Below are 15,770 nucleotides of genomic sequence, written 5' to 3'. Positions count from 1 at the left end.
GTACATTCCCGTACTCAGGATTTATTCCCTCTTGTTGCAGATGACCTCCTATATCAGGGATTCTACAAGTATTGTCTCCACCCGGCAGGTGATGAGGACTAGATCATGGGCATGATCTCCTTTCTCTTATCTGAATGCTTTTGCGGGCCATGATCAGCAAACCAGTATGTGTATTTGAACTCGGTGTTTGAGTTAAACTATTTGCTTCCGCATGTTTACAAGACTTGTTTTGTAATAACAATGACTCTGTGATGATGTAACCTAATTGCGAACGTATGCAAAAGGTTGTAACGTACGATATGTTATGTTGGATTACTGTGATCTTGGTTGTATGCAAGTTGGTTTGAAATCCTTCGAGATTTCAGTTGACTACCGGGTTTATATGGGCTCAAGTTCGAGAATTTGATCGTTCCGGCCATTGTTTTTGTACTTGTGCTCTTATAAATTGGTCGGTTCTGTGATAGCTGGCATCAGAGCTAGATTCAACATTAAACATGTCTTACGGCTATTTAGAACAAAAAGCTTTTGGTTGTTAAAATGGTTTTCAAACTTATAGTTATATATAAGTGTTCAAAAATCAAAATTTTTATGGTATACTGGTGATCATATCCCTTATAGCCCACTTAAGGACTTCTAGGTGGCTTATAGATAATTACTAACTTGGGGGAATTGATTGTTTCTATTTTGCCGTCCATGCGGCGTGATATTGCATGGGTGCCATTCGTTGAATGGTAATGTATGGATCAATTGCCTCTACGCTAAGGTAAGTGTGAGTTGCGAGAGCATGACCGTCCAACCGTCGGTCTAGGGGAGAGCTAGTTGTGGTTACTAGAGTATTTACATGTTGCATACATGTATATATGAAGGTACTTAATTGTGGGTACATTTGTCGGGTAGTTTGGATACCGAAGTATATATATCGGGGGATGTGTATATGGAGAGTATCTTAGTTACTACTTGTGTAATTAGCATTATATTTTGTTGGGTTGGGCTGCAATGAAGTTTTCTGCAGGTACGCTAACAACGCACCGTGTAGATCGACTAGTTACCGCTAATTGAGAGAACGTATGTATGCCACCATATATTCCGCTAAAGCTTACATTTTTCATAGGTTTGTGAGGACGTATGGAACGCGCATGCATCATATTCACTCATGACATTCATATTGCATTACTCCCTCCCTTATAATTGCTTATCCCAAGTATAAAGTGCAATCTCTCAGCAAGAAGTTGAGGAGATTCGTGGTATTGCAAATTATCGTCTGCAACAGTGGGGTCAAACCTCACTATTGAGAGAGATGAGGCTGCACAAGAATTGGATCATGTGACCCATCATAGAGATGCTTCTTTAGAGTTAGAAGAAGAGGAATACCCAGAAGAGGTCCAAGGTGTCTCCGATCTGGACAGTGATCACTTCGACGAGTAGTTCGTTAGCAAGTCTCACTAGTTAAGCTTTTGCAGTCATACTTGTAATGTACTTTAATTCGCTCCCTTTGGGATGCGTATCGTAATGGTGAAGTTTAAAACTTGTCATGTTGGAATGCACTGTGTATGGCGCTAGTAATCTACTTGATGATGTGGTGATTGGAGAATGAATTATTGCCTCTGTTTATTGTATGAAGTTTTCATTCTCGTCAGTAAATACAGTTTGGCACGATTATATTGTTCCTCTCCAATGTGCTGACATCATCAATAATTACTGGTTGCGCATTGTGCAGATGCCTCGTACTCGTTCCACCGGTACGAGTGATGATGATGATCTTCCGCCACCACCACCCACACCAATGGAACTAATAGCAATGCTTGCGGAAGGATAGCGCACTATGGCCGAGGCCCTCTGTACGATTGCGAATCGTGATGGCCGTGGTCCACGCCAAGGACTGGATCCAAATCAATACAGTGATTTCAAGGATTTCCTTGACACGAAACCCCCAATCTTCAAGGAGGCTGAGGAGCCTCTACAAGCTGATGAGTGGTTGAATACTCTCGAGCAGAAGTTCTGTCTGCTCCGCTTGACTAAAGTGCTAAAAACTGAGTATGCATCGCACCAACTGCATGGGCCTACTGGCATTTGGTGGAGTCATCATCGGTCCACTATGCCTACTAATGCCCAAATCACTTGGGATCAGTTCAAGTCTGCTTTCAGGGGAAATTACATTCCTCCTGGTCTTATGGCGATCAAACATACGGAGTTCATGAAGCTGACTCAGGGGAACAAGAGTCTGAATGAATACCTGCAAGCTTTTAACAACCTTGTAAGGTATGCTACCGAGTTTGTGGACACAGATGCCAAGAAGATTGCAAGCTTCAAGCGGGGACTTAGCCCCAAACTGATGAAGACCATGGGAAATTGCAAGTGCGCTCATTTTAATGAGTTTGTGAGTGATGCTTTATCACAAGAGAACAACAATGTTGTGTATGCTGCTTCAAAAAGTTGTAAGAGGGCCTATGAGGCGGGTGCCTCACAATCTAAGGCTCCCGTCGCACAAAGGGCTCCATTCCGTCCTCCAGCGTCAGCCGCCAAGTTTCGCCCACCGCAGAAGAAGAATCCCGCCAAGACTGAGTTTCGCAAGGCATTTACAGTTGCTCTTCCCAAGGGCACTACCAGTCAGAGCAGTTCTAGGGCTCCACCAAGCAACATGCCGTGCTGGAACTGCAACAAGACAGGCCACTGGGCAAGGGAATGCCCTTACCCTAAGAAGAATAATTACCAGGGTGGCCATCAGGGACAAGTGAACCACACTAATAGTACTGAGATTCCTTCAGGAGAGGTAGTGACTGCCGGTAAGTTTCTGATTGACCAACACCCCGCAGTTGTACTATTTGATTCAGGTGCTTCGCATTCCTTCATTAGTCCATCATTTGCATCCAAGTTTATGCAGAAAACATATACTGTTGAGGGTGAGGGTTATTGTATTAGGGCTGCCAGTGGTATTATCCCAACCAAGCTGGTAGTTGGGGACGTTCAATTTGAGATAGAGGGGCGAAGATATCAGGTTGATCTGGTAGTTTTACCGGGGCTAGGTATCGATGTGATATTGGGAATGAATTGGATGAGCCGTCATGGAGTGCTTATTGATACATCGACTAGGGTAGTTATGCTCAGAGATCCTGGCAATCAGGAGGGTTTTCTTGTACAGTTACCCCGAGACATCAATCTTTCTTGCACAACCAATGCGGTGCAAGCAAAGTCTCTGGCAGATATCCCCGTCGTGTGTGACTTTCCGGATGTTTTTCCCGATGATTTGCCTGGATTGCCCCCGGATCGAGAAGTAGAATTCAAGATAGAGTTGCTTCCTGGTATAGCTCCCATCTCTAGAAGGCCTTATAGAATGCCTCCCAATGAACTAGCCGAACTTAAGACCTAGTTGAATAAACTGCTAAAGAAAGGCCTTATCCACCCTAGTACATCTCCGTGGGGGTGCCCAGCCATCTTTGTGAAGAAGAAGGATCAATCTCTACGCATGTGTGTAGATTATAGACCCTTGAATGCAGTTACAATCAAGAATAAGTACCCTCTGCCACGCATCGATATCTTGTTTGATCAGTTGTCTAAAGCAAAAGTCTTTTCCAAGATTGATTTGAGATCTGGGTATCATCAAATCAAAATTCGGTCTGAGGATGTCCCAAAAACTGCATTCTCTACAAGATATGGTCTATATGAGTACTTGGTTATGTCTTTTGGATTGACCAATGCCCCCGCACATTTTATGTATCTGATGAATTCAGTGTTTATGCCTGAGTTGGACAAATTTGTGGTGGTATTTATAGATGATATCCTGGTCTATTCTGAGAATGAAGAAGATCATGTTGAACATTTATGGGTGGTTCTCACTAGATTGCGGGAACACCAGTTGTATGCAAAGTTCAGCAAATGTGAATTTTGGCTTCGTGAGGTACCTTTTCTTGGACACGTGTTGTCCGATGGTGGAATTATGGTTGATCCCACCAAGGTGCAAGAAGTATTGAACTGGAAGGCTCCCATCTCGGTGCATGAGGTTCAGAGTTTTTTGGGGTTGGCTGGCTATTATCGTCGCTTCATCCCGGATTTCTCTAAAATAGCCAAGCCTATGACTCGATTGCTGCAAAAAGACATGAAGTTTGTCTGGACTCCTGAGTGTGATGCGGCTTTCCATACCCTGCGAACTCTTCTAACATTGGCTCCGGTTTTGGCACAACCGGATATCGAGAAACCTTTTGATGTGTTTTGTGATGCATCAGGTATTGGGTTAGGAGGTGTTCTTATGCAAGAGGGTAGAGTCATTGCTTATACCTCTCGCCAACTTTGGAAGCATGAAGTGAATTATCCCACGCATGACTTGGAACTCGCTGTAGTTGTTCATGCTTTGAAAGCCTGGAGACATTATTTACTTGGCAATGTGTGCAACATCTACACTGATCATAAAAGTCTCAAGTACATCTTCACTCAACCAGAGTTAAATATGCGTCAGAGAAGATGGCTCGAGTTGATCAAGGATTATAACCTCCAAGTGCACTATCACCCTAGCAAGGCAAACGTCATCGCGAATGCCTTAAGCAGAAAGTCTCATTGCCACTCATTGATTGAGAGTGATGTCTATTTGTCAAAGCTCCTTCATCCTGTAGTCCTTCACAACATCACTGTCAGTTGTACTCTACAGAGTCGAATTATTGAGCTATAGAAGACAGATGCAGGTGTGTTTCACATCAAGCGCAAGATGAAAGAGCAAGAAACCAAACATTTTCGAGTAGATGAGGAAGGCGTGTTATGGTTCAAGGATAGGTTGGTAGTTCCAAAGGATAGAGAGCTTAGAAATCAAATCATATCCGAAGCTCATTCCTCTAAACTATCTATTCATCCTGGTAGTAGTAAAATGTATCATGATTTAAAGCCTCGATTTTGGTGGACCAAAATGAAGAAAGAGATAGCCGCTTATGTGGCTAGGTGTGATACTTGTTGTCGAGTCAAGGCTGTACACATGAAAGCTGGATTACTTCAGCCACTCTCTATTCCAGGTTGGAAATGGGAAGAGATAAGTATGGATTTTATAGTTGGACTCCCTACCACTCAGAGGAATTTTAACTCAATTTGGGTAATTGTGGACCGACTGACCAAGTCGGCACACTTCATTCCGGTCCGCATAGACTTTTGTCCAACCGACTATGCGGAGTTGTACTTCAACCAGATAGTCTGACTTCATGGGATCCCTCGTACTATTGTCTCAGATAGAGGACCACAGTTCACTGCTCGCTTTTGGAAGCACTTACACGGATTATTAGGGACTAAGCTCGTAAGAAGTTCTGCCTATCATCCGCAAACCAATGGGCAAACTGAACGAGTGAATCAAATCTTAGAAGATATGTTGAGAGCATGTGTCATCTCGGCTAAGGGCTCATGGGAAAAATGGTTACCCCTAGCTGAATTCTCATACAATAATAGTTATCAAGAGAGCATAAAGATGTCACCATTTGAAGCTTTGTATGACCAGAAGTGTAGAACCCCGTTGAACTGGGTAGAAGCCGGTGAAAGGAGATATTATGGAATTGATTTTGTTCAAGAAGCCGAAGAACAAGTTCGTACTATCCAAACCCACATGGCCGCAGCTCAAGCTAGGCAGAAAAGTTATGCTGATCGACGTAGAAAACCTATTGAGTTCGAAGTTGGAGACTTCGTATATCTGAAAGTCTCACCTATGAAAAGTGTCCAACGCTTTGGTGTGAAGCAAAAGCTTGCGCCGAGATAAGTTGGTCCGTTTGAAATCATTGGACAAAGTGGTAAAGTGGCGTACAAGATTCAATTACCTCCTGAGATGAGTGCTATCTTCAATGTCTTTCATGTATCCCAATTGAAGAAATGTCTTCGCGTCCCTAAAGAGAGAGTTCCATTGGGGGATATCGAGTTAAAATCTGATTTGACCTTTGGAGAAAAGCCGGTTCGAGTGATTGACACTCGTGAGCGAGTGACTCGGAGTCGGGTAGTCAAGTTCTACAAAGTCATGTGGAGCAATCAGGGTAGTGAACGCGATGCAACGTGGGAAAGGGAAGATTATTTGAGGGATGGTTATAAGGAATTCTATCAACAATGGTACGCTTTTCAAATCTTGGAACGAGATTTTTATAAGGGGGGAGGGCTGTAACACCCCAGGTGTTTGCCTTCCACATTTGCACTTGCATTTCATGGACATGAGCATCATTCATTCATTCACAAGCTTATATCACATGAAACATGTCTTTGAAACATTGCAGCATATCGTTATGTTTCATGTGTGTTGTTTCTTTTATGAAATGTAAAGTGTACAACACTTAAGTGCAACATGTGCCACTCCCTTAGTGAAACAAGGTTAGTTAGTACTATGCAACACACTCATGAAACAAGTGAAACATGACTATGAAACAGTTGTAACATTTCATGTGTTTTCATTGTTTCAGTACATACCTTGCTTGATTATTGTGTGACCAATGTATGGTGTGGCTAAAAACTCTTTTAAGAAACTTAGTTACACCTAGAATGTCATTTGGGACATTGTTCATGTTAATCACTTTGACTAATTAGGTTCTCAAGTCATGGTTTGACCAAATTTGACCCCTAAACCCTTTTGTTTGACTGTTTAAAAAGTGTGGCTTAGGATGTTTGCATGTCTGAGCAACCTAAAACAAAGTTGTAGCAAATTTAATAAGGAACAAACTTTGTTTAGAAGCCAAGTCATGAAAATGTGCACAACATGCTCAAAAAGGCCCACAAGTCAGTTTTGGGGGTAGTTTGTGGACTTAGAAAATTTTCTAAGTCATTTCTGATTTTCTAGTTTCGACCACCTATGTTTGGAGCTTTGTATCTCCTTAAATGGGCCGAACTAGCTAGAGCTCCAATTTACAAAGTTGAATTACTCACTTAGATCTCCAACTTTGTCAACTACACCTCTAGCCAGATCAGCACGGATTGGGACATATAACCGCTAGAAATTGTCCTATCAGTCGGTCGTTTGCTGCCGATTCAGAAAAGTTCAGACTCGGCCGTGGCCGACCGGCCACAGCTCATGGCCGCCATGTGGATGCCATGCACCGTGACCGGCATGGCGTCGCCGTGCGCTGGCAAGCCGTAAAGGCGCACCCGCCTGCCTCTTTCCCCCGCTCACTCGTTCACTCCCTTCCTTTTCTCGCTCTCTCGCGGCCGAGCACACCACTGCTAGCGCCACTGTGAGCTCCGCCTCTGTCCAGCTCCCTCACCTCACCACCATTGTCCGATTGATCACGGCCATAGCTCCACCGCCATCACCTCTACGATCTCCACCTCTTCACGCTTGTGTTGCCCCGTTTGGTGAGCCACATTTTGTGATGCGCTCGAGCGGGAGGCCGGCCAGAGCGCCGCCGCTCGCACGGCCGTCGTGGCCCCATCTCCTTGTTCCCTCTCTCACTGAGCTCTCTACCATCCTAGTACCCTCCTAGCTTGCTGGTGCTCAGGTAGGAGTAACGTTAGATGCTACCGTGTGTGCATGCCGGAACGGCCGGTCGCTCTTGCCACGGCTGCCTTGGCCGCATACACGAGCTCACCGTCGCTGGCCATGCCTGGCTCGTCTCCATTCTAGCTAGCGCAAGCATGAGCTTCCCTGTTAGCTACAGTTTCTACCCTCTAGATGTAGTTCGGTGATTCGCTGTATTCACGCCGGGCCACTGACCTCATCGGCGTACCCAGAGCGCCACCGCTGGCCGGCGCACATGGCCAGGCACCTGCACTGCACCTCGAAACCCTAGTTCGCCTAGGAAGCTTCATCGTGGTCTTGCGGAGCTCGTACCGAGCTCAAGCGGGACAATGGCGGGCCGCCGTCGTCGGAGCGCCGCCGTACCTTGCGCACCGCCGCTGCTCTCGCCGCTGACAAGGCTAGGGTTAGGAATAGGTCGTGTTCTTGGTACTAGTCGGTGCGGGTTGCTTAGGGGAGCACGTTGGTACACTTGATTTCACCGAAGGAGCCGCCGCCGGCGAGCCTCGCCGTGTGCCACGCCGTCGCGTGCGCCTCCTCTGTTTCATCTCGCTGACCGGTGGGTCCGGCTGACAGCCGGGTCCCACTCGTCAATGACTGCTTGTTTCTAAGGATAGCTCAAAAATGCAGTTTTGAATGCTGATTTGATATTTTTGTATCTCCTGTTTTGTAGATCCAAATTGGATGGTTCCAATTTTGTTAGACTCATAGTAAGGTCTAGTATTTAAGAAAAATATGTCTTGAACACATTATGTAGAAATTTTGGATGAATTAAATAGGAACTTGAAAAGTGTTTTTGAATGCATGCAAACTTGTTTAAATCATATCTTGAGTTTCTGTGATCCAAAAATTATGAAATTTTGTGGGTAAGCTAGTCTTGTATGGTAGAAGCTCTGGTTAAAATTTGAGAGTCATTGCATGTGTAGTTTTTGAGTTATAGATTTTCCTTTTATCATTGGTAGATACTTGGGTGAATTTTAGTAAATTATTTATGAATCCATTGACCATGAAATTTGTTGGAGAGTATCCTAGTGCCCTAAGGATGCTAGGAAAAATATGAAATCTGTTGCTTGACACTTTTCACTAAGGTTTCCTAATTATGCCATTTTAAGACATTCTGCCTTACCATTTTTGTGTAGGTTGTTATACTTACTCAAATGATGTGAAATTTTTATGGTAGTCTACTTAGGGCATGTAGTGTCTACTGTAATTTTTGTAGATTTAATGGTGTAGTTTTCATATATGTTTACTATTTCCTCTAATTAATTAATTAAATTAAGAAAGGTATTAAAAGAAATGTTTTGGTGATGAACACCCTACTTTCTGGTGTTCTTGTGATATGTCAGTAAAGTTGGTTTTGTCCAATTAAGTGTTTATATCATAAGTTAATAATTAATTGTTTGCATTATGTCCCTCTGGATAGATCTGGGGACTTTAGAAAGCTCCCCATGATATTTTGGTTTTCTGTGATTGTCATGAATACAAGAGTTGTAGATAATTTATGTATCTAGATCCTGTCAAAATTTGAGGGCATTTGGCCCAGTAGTTTAGAAACTACAGCTGTTTAAAGTTAGGTTTCAGTTTTTGCTTATTCTCTGCCTTGTGAGGGTAGAACTCTGTTGATTGATGAATTTGACCTAGTAAAGGTTTGAATCATGCTCTGAGGTCTGAAAATGAATTGTAGACAATTTCATAAGCTTTCTAGATTGTCCTGTTGCATATCATTTGGATTTATAAATCTCCAGTTATAGCTAGTTTACTGTACCGTTACATAGTCTCCATTTGGTTGAAATACAAATGCTTGAGTGTATGCTTGTGCAATGTTCTCGTTGATTGTTTAGGAGTTAGCCTAACTTGAGAATATGCTTAGGTGCAGGTGCTAGGTCATTAACTGAAGATGAGCAATTATACATTAGGTTGTATAAACTTGGTAAGTAAAGTGATTTGAATAGGGCTTAAGTTGGAATATGCAAACTACAACGAACATGTGCATTCCCCGAGCATCCCTGACATTCGTTCAAGTGCATCCATGATATTTATCTTGCGCATTCATGCAATAGGTGTGCCGAAGGGAGTGACGTTGCTGGAGTTCGAGGGAGCCAACCAGGAGGAGGAACCCGAGGTGCAGGAAGCCGACGAAGCAGTCGCCGCAGAGGAATTACCCGAGTGCCCTGACCACCAGCCTTCCTCATTCCTGAAAGGCAAGCCCCGGAGCATATTAAGCCTCCTATGTTTTCACAAATACACTGAGTATCTTTATTGTTGATGATGCATTAAGTATAAGAATTGGTTGAAACCAATTGCTATATTATATATATCCTTCCTTGTCCAGATATCGCACTAGAATCCTATTTAAGTTTAGGACGGGTTAAATGCTTAGCCATGCTTAGTACGGTAGAAGTCAGGTGATTTCCTGTCACCTGCGAGCTTTAGGATGAGGTGGATCACGGTTGGCTATATTTGCTATCGTGGAAAAGAACCATGTGAATAATGAATTAAGACCGGACGGGGTCTTGTGTAGGTTTGAACATAGTGACTTCGTCTAAGTCGTTTAAGGACCGATACGCTATACGTCCTCATGTCATGTTGAACGCAGCCTAACACTTAGCTGGCCGGATAAGTCGTTCCGACCGTGAAGCCTAGTAGCTCGACTCAGGCCGGGGACGCGAGCAGTGGCGTGCATTCTGGAGGTAGTAAGGATGTGTGGAGAGCCATTGGCATAAGTCCAAGGCGGGTTAGAGTCCCGAACAACCTTGGCAGAGTGGTTCTCTAAGAATGTCGATCTATTCAGACTCGCGACTCCTGAATCGTACCAAAGGTGACTTGTTTGCGACCCTGATGGGGGAAGCAGGGTTTGTGTTTAGGAATACCCCTCCAGCTGGATAGGAATCGATTCGAATCGCCGTCTCTCCCGGATAGTGAGAACTTGACTGAGCAGCGGCAACGTAGATTCAATTAATTTAACGATATGGTTAAATGGATGATGATAAGGTTGCCACAATGAATACCTGATATGGTTATTAATGTTTGCACCCTAATAAAATGATTGCTTAGTACAGGTGCTAATATAGATGACAGGTTAATGGCTAAAAAGTCACTGCTAGTTCAGGTTAAGAGTTGATCATTATTACTTATGCTTTTCTGCAAAAAGAAAGTGTCAGCCAGCTCCACTACATTAAGCTATGCATAATCCTTGGTGTCATTTGTTTGGTTTTCGACGGGTAAGTCTAGCTGAGTACATTCCTGTACTCAGGGTTTATTCCCTCTTGTTGCAGATGACCTCCTATATCAGGGATTCTACAAGTATTGTCTCCACCCGGCGGGTGATGAGGACTAGATCATGGGCATGATCTCCTTTCTCTTATCTGAATGCTTTTGCGGGCCGTGATCAGCAAACCAGTATGTGTATTTGAACTCGGTGTGTGAGTTAAACTATTTGCTTCCGCATATTTACAAGACTTGTTTTGTAATAACAATGACTCTGTGATGATGTAACCTATTTGCGAACGTATGCGAAAGGTTGTAACGTACGATATGTTATGTTGGATTACTGTGATCTTGGTTGTATGCAAGTTGGTTTGAAATCCTTCGAGATTTCAGTTGACTACCGGGTTTATATGGGCTCAAGTTCGAGAATTTGATCGTTCCGACGATTGTTTTTGTACTTGTGCTCTTATAAATTGGTCGGTTCTGTGACACTGGCCAACCAAGTATGGTGTGGTAGGCGGTGTTGAAGTCAGCGACGTAGAAGTTGATATGCTCGACGCGGTAGTTGCTTGCCGTGCCAAACTGTACTGGTAGGGTGATCTCTCCAAGCAGTTTGGAGGCCTTGCCAGGTACCACACCCCAAAAGGAGGAGTCAGAGGGTGTGAGGTCTGCTAACCCGAGGCCTAGCTCCTTTAGGGCTCCGGCGAAGAGGAGATTCAGAGCGCTCCCACCGTCGACGAGCACTTTTCTAAAGAGCACCTTCTGGACGGTTGCATCAAGGATGAGAGGGAAATGCCCTATGTAGGGGATGTCCACCCACTGGTTGGCCCTGCTGAAGGTGATGGGAACCTCGGACCATGGGCGATAGCTGGGATTGGTGGCGGTGTCTTCCGCAGTAACGGCGAGCACCCGTCGTGCGGTGAGCTTCTGTTCTCTTCTACTCTTGGTGGAGGCAAGGCCCTCGAAGATGGTGGCGACCACCTTGTCGTGGTCCTAGAAGGCATTGTTATTGCCCCTAGGTGGTCGGCGGCCTCCGGCTCCGTCGTCGGTGTCGTCGTCCAGCTTTTTGTCCTGGAACTCCTTAGCCAAGCCGAGGTAGTTCTTCATCTTATGTTTGGCGTTCTTATGGAGAGAGCACGGGCCATCGAGGATCTTATATTGCTCATCGTAGTTGCTCTTGGCCCGAGGTTCATTGACGGCGGCGGCGATGTGGTCTGGTCGGCAGCGGCGATTTTGGCCAGACTTAGGTCCTTCAAGCCGATCACGGCCGCTATTGTGGTGGAAATTGCGGTCGTCATAGCGACGGTCGTTGTGGCGTCGGTCATCGGGACGGTTGTCATAGCGGCGTGTTGGGCGATGAGTGCCCGCATCTTCGTTGAAGCGCACCTTGGCTTCCTCGGCGTCGGCGTACTGGTTGGCAGTTGTGATCATCTCGCCAATCCCTATTGGCGGCTTGCGGTTGAACTTGGAGCGAAGCTCGCGGTGGTGGAGTCCTTGGATGAAGGCGGTGATGACCTCAGCTTTCGTGATGTTGGGAATATAATTCCTCATCTCGGAAAAGCGTCGGATGTAGCTATGGAGGAGCTCGGATAGCTTCTGGTTGATGCGGTTTAGATCTTGCTTGGTGCCCGGCCGAGTACACGTAGCCATGTAATTATCAGTGAAGACTTTTTTCAGCTCTTCCCAGGATCCGATGGAGTCTGGGGCAAGGCTTGTAAACCAGCTCATGGCGGCTGGTGTGAGCATGATGGGAAGATAATTCGCCATGACAATGGTGTCTCCTCCGACGGCACGTACAGCAGTGGCTTAAGCCTGTAGCCATTGTGTTGGGTTCATTCTTCCTTCGTAGGGCTCGACCCTACTGATCTTGAAACCATGGGGCCACTGAAGTGTTTGGAGCTCCCTCGTGAACGCTAGGGACCCTTTGGGGTTGTGGTCAACGTCGAGATCTGTGGCGTTGCCGGCGTCGATCGGCTCGAGAGCTGAGTCCGGGTTTCTATACTCTTGCTCGTACTCCTGACGGCGGCGTACTTCTTCTTTGTGGTGACCGAAACGGCGTTCGTCGATACACCGTCGTGCATCTCAGAGATTGTTGAGGTGCACTCGGACGTCCTGGTCAACCTCTTGGTTGCGTTAGCGGTGATGTTTGACGCGGTTGCCCCTAGATCCACCCTAGAGGGGTTGCCTGTCGTTGCGGTGCTGGTCGGTGAAGCGACTTGGGCGGTGATCGGTTCTTGTGGTGACTGATCGGTGAATCGAAGTGGTGGAGTAAGAAGGTCTTTGATCCTAGCGGATCTCATTGACCTGGCAATGCGTCGCTTTAAGCATTACGGCAACCTTGGCGACCTTCAGTGTCTACGGGAGCTGGGCGAGCTCATTGGCGGCCACCGCCAGATTGGTGCTTGGGGTCTTGTAGACATCGTGGCCGTCAACGCAAACAAACTCGCCGTCGAGGTTGTGTTGGAGTGGCCTTCCTTGCGAGTCAAGTTGTTGCTCGACCGTTGCGAGAGCAATCTTGTTTGCTCGGCGCTGCGCACGGTTGATGTTTTGGTTCTCACGGGCGGTGCGTTCCTCCTCGGTTTTGCCGTTCCGAGGGGGGCTGTCGACGCTGACGTTGAAGATTGCGCCGCCACAGAACGGAGGTGGAAGAAGTAGTTCGGTGGTGGTTTCGGCGACGATTTCCATAGATCCCTGGGACTCGGAGTCCGGATTCTCCTCTGGGATGGTTTGGAGGGATCCTCCGGGACGTCGGCCGACATGCAGCATATTGATGTCCGATGGAAGCTGGTCGGCGATCTGGTTGGCGAGAGGATGGATATCTCCAACCTGGTCGGCGAATTTGCCCCTTAGGGCATCTTAGTAAGCGGCGGCGGTGTTGGTGAACCCGAAGGGTAGGGCCGTAGACCCTAGAGTTTTCCGAGTAGCCTCCGATAGATCTAGATCGAAGGGTGGTCGGTGCTGAACTAGAGTGTCCAGAGCTGATTCGGCGATGGAGAGGCAATCGGCGAGCTTCAGACCGACCCGATCGATAGATGCAATCAGATCATCATTGTTGATCTGCCTCCTCTGGTAGCGAGGAAGCGGGCAGCGAGTCATCGATGAAGGCGACCTCGGAGGCGATTTTGAGATTAGATCTGCAGTCGCAGGTGCGGGGGGTGATCGACGCAGAATTGATCTGCACCGACTCGAGGAGCTCTCCGACTCCATCAGCATTGATGATCCACGAGATGGATCCGACCATGAAGATTTGGCCGGGCTGCGGGAGGGACGAAGAGCCTACGGAAAAAACCATCTGGTTCGACAAGGAAACAGCACGTAAGCCCCTACCTGGCGCGCCAACTGTCGACAAAGATGTTCGACAGTCCACCGAGGGGTATCCCACGATGGTAGATTTGTCGGTGGGGGTGCACGTAATCAGGAATCGGATGATGACACAAGGCGTAGAGACAACGATTTAGACAGGTTCGGGCCGTCTGATCGACGTAAAAATATATGTAGAATGGGTAGTACATGATGTAAAAATATATGAACTCCGGAGAAAAATCAGCAATAGCGATGAAATAGCGTATGTAGCTCGACGATCAGTTAGTGTGAAGATGTATTTATATTTAATACAAACCGCCCGAACAGTTAGTGTGTAGCTGACTCTCCAGCCCTAGCTAGCCTGTTAACCATAACGTTGAGCGCGGAGCCCGTGCACGTGTAGGAGAAATATGCGTGACCAAGAAACCGCAGCCGACCACCCATAACGTAGAGCGCGGAGCCCGTAGCACGTGTAGGGAGGAGCCGGAGACAGGGCTGTCTCTAGAGGCGTCCGAACATCAACATGACTGTTCGGGGGTACGGAAAATCATGTGGAGAGCAAATATGGAGAAAATAGCTCGGAGAAACATTATGGCGATATACGGAGATTGAAGAATATTTAGAAGAATATTAAAGCATGACTTAGCTTTAGACAGAAAGTCTGGTCAACGGCGTATGGCGTTATCTGGTCGGCGACGCGGACAGCTCGCTTGACGGCTGGAACGGAGTTGATCTCGTGTTGGAGTAGGATGGACGTAGTCGGAGCTTGGCGGTGTCGGTCCGCGTACGAAGACGTGCAGTCGATCTGCTTCATACATGGAGGTATAACACGCAACCTTCCTTCTCCATATGTGGATGCATGTGTACATGCAAGTCTTGGTAACTTACATGGCGGTGTAGATGCATGTAAGCCTGCACGTGATGTATGTATATGCAAGTTGATCTGTCGCATCTTGGTTTGGCTTGCATGTTTCTCAAATGTACGTGAGGCAAGTACAGATTGATTGGCTTGGCTTGCATGTCCGATTGACTCCGTTGAAGCTTGCATGTACAAGTAGATGGATTTCTTCCGGCTTTGCATCTAGAGGTCGGAGTCGAACTCGGTGGAGCGGATACAGTAGAGGCTCGTGAGCATAGGTCGGAGTCGAACTTGGCTCCACGCGGGCCTGAGCCAACACGTGATGCACCTGACTTCATCTTCTTCGAGGACAGCAAACTGACTAGATCGGTAGAAAATAGTAGATGCCCTTGGCGACAACGGCGCGAAGGACAGAGATTCAGTCTCGTGCCTGTTCCGGATGCTGAGTTGCCCCTGGATGATGTTGATCTTGAGGTACACCATCTGGTTCGCTCTGGATCAGCACGCACAGCCCCTACCTGACGCGCCAACTGTCGACATAATATCATCGACAGTCCTTCGAGGGGTATCACACGAAGGTAGATTGATCGGCAGAGAAGCGTGTGATCAAGAACAAGAAGGCAACAGAGACACACGAGTTAGACAGGTTCAGACCGTCAGTATGACGTAATACCCTACTCTTGTGGTCTGTTAGTTTGTATTAGCTATCGTATGATATTGCGTGAGTTTGGAGGAGTCCCTGTCCGCCTTATATAGTCCGGGTAGCAAGGTTACAAATCGGTCAGATCTGAGAGATATCCGGAAAATAATAACTAATTATAGGAATCTTGGGATCATACATATCCTAACAGATCTCGTAGTATCTTCAGGATATCTTTCAGATGTCTTGCGGGAGGCGCCAAACAGAGTCGTGCCCCACAAGGCTTCGTCTTGTGGGCTGGGCCGCCC

This window comes from Miscanthus floridulus, chromosome 19 (assembly GCF_019320115.1).
Source record: "Miscanthus floridulus cultivar M001 chromosome 19, ASM1932011v1, whole genome shotgun sequence".
Taxonomy (NCBI): Eukaryota; Viridiplantae; Streptophyta; class Magnoliopsida; order Poales; family Poaceae; genus Miscanthus; species Miscanthus floridulus.
The sequence above is the reverse complement of the archived record's forward strand: the minus strand, read 5'-3'. Positions refer to the sequence as shown.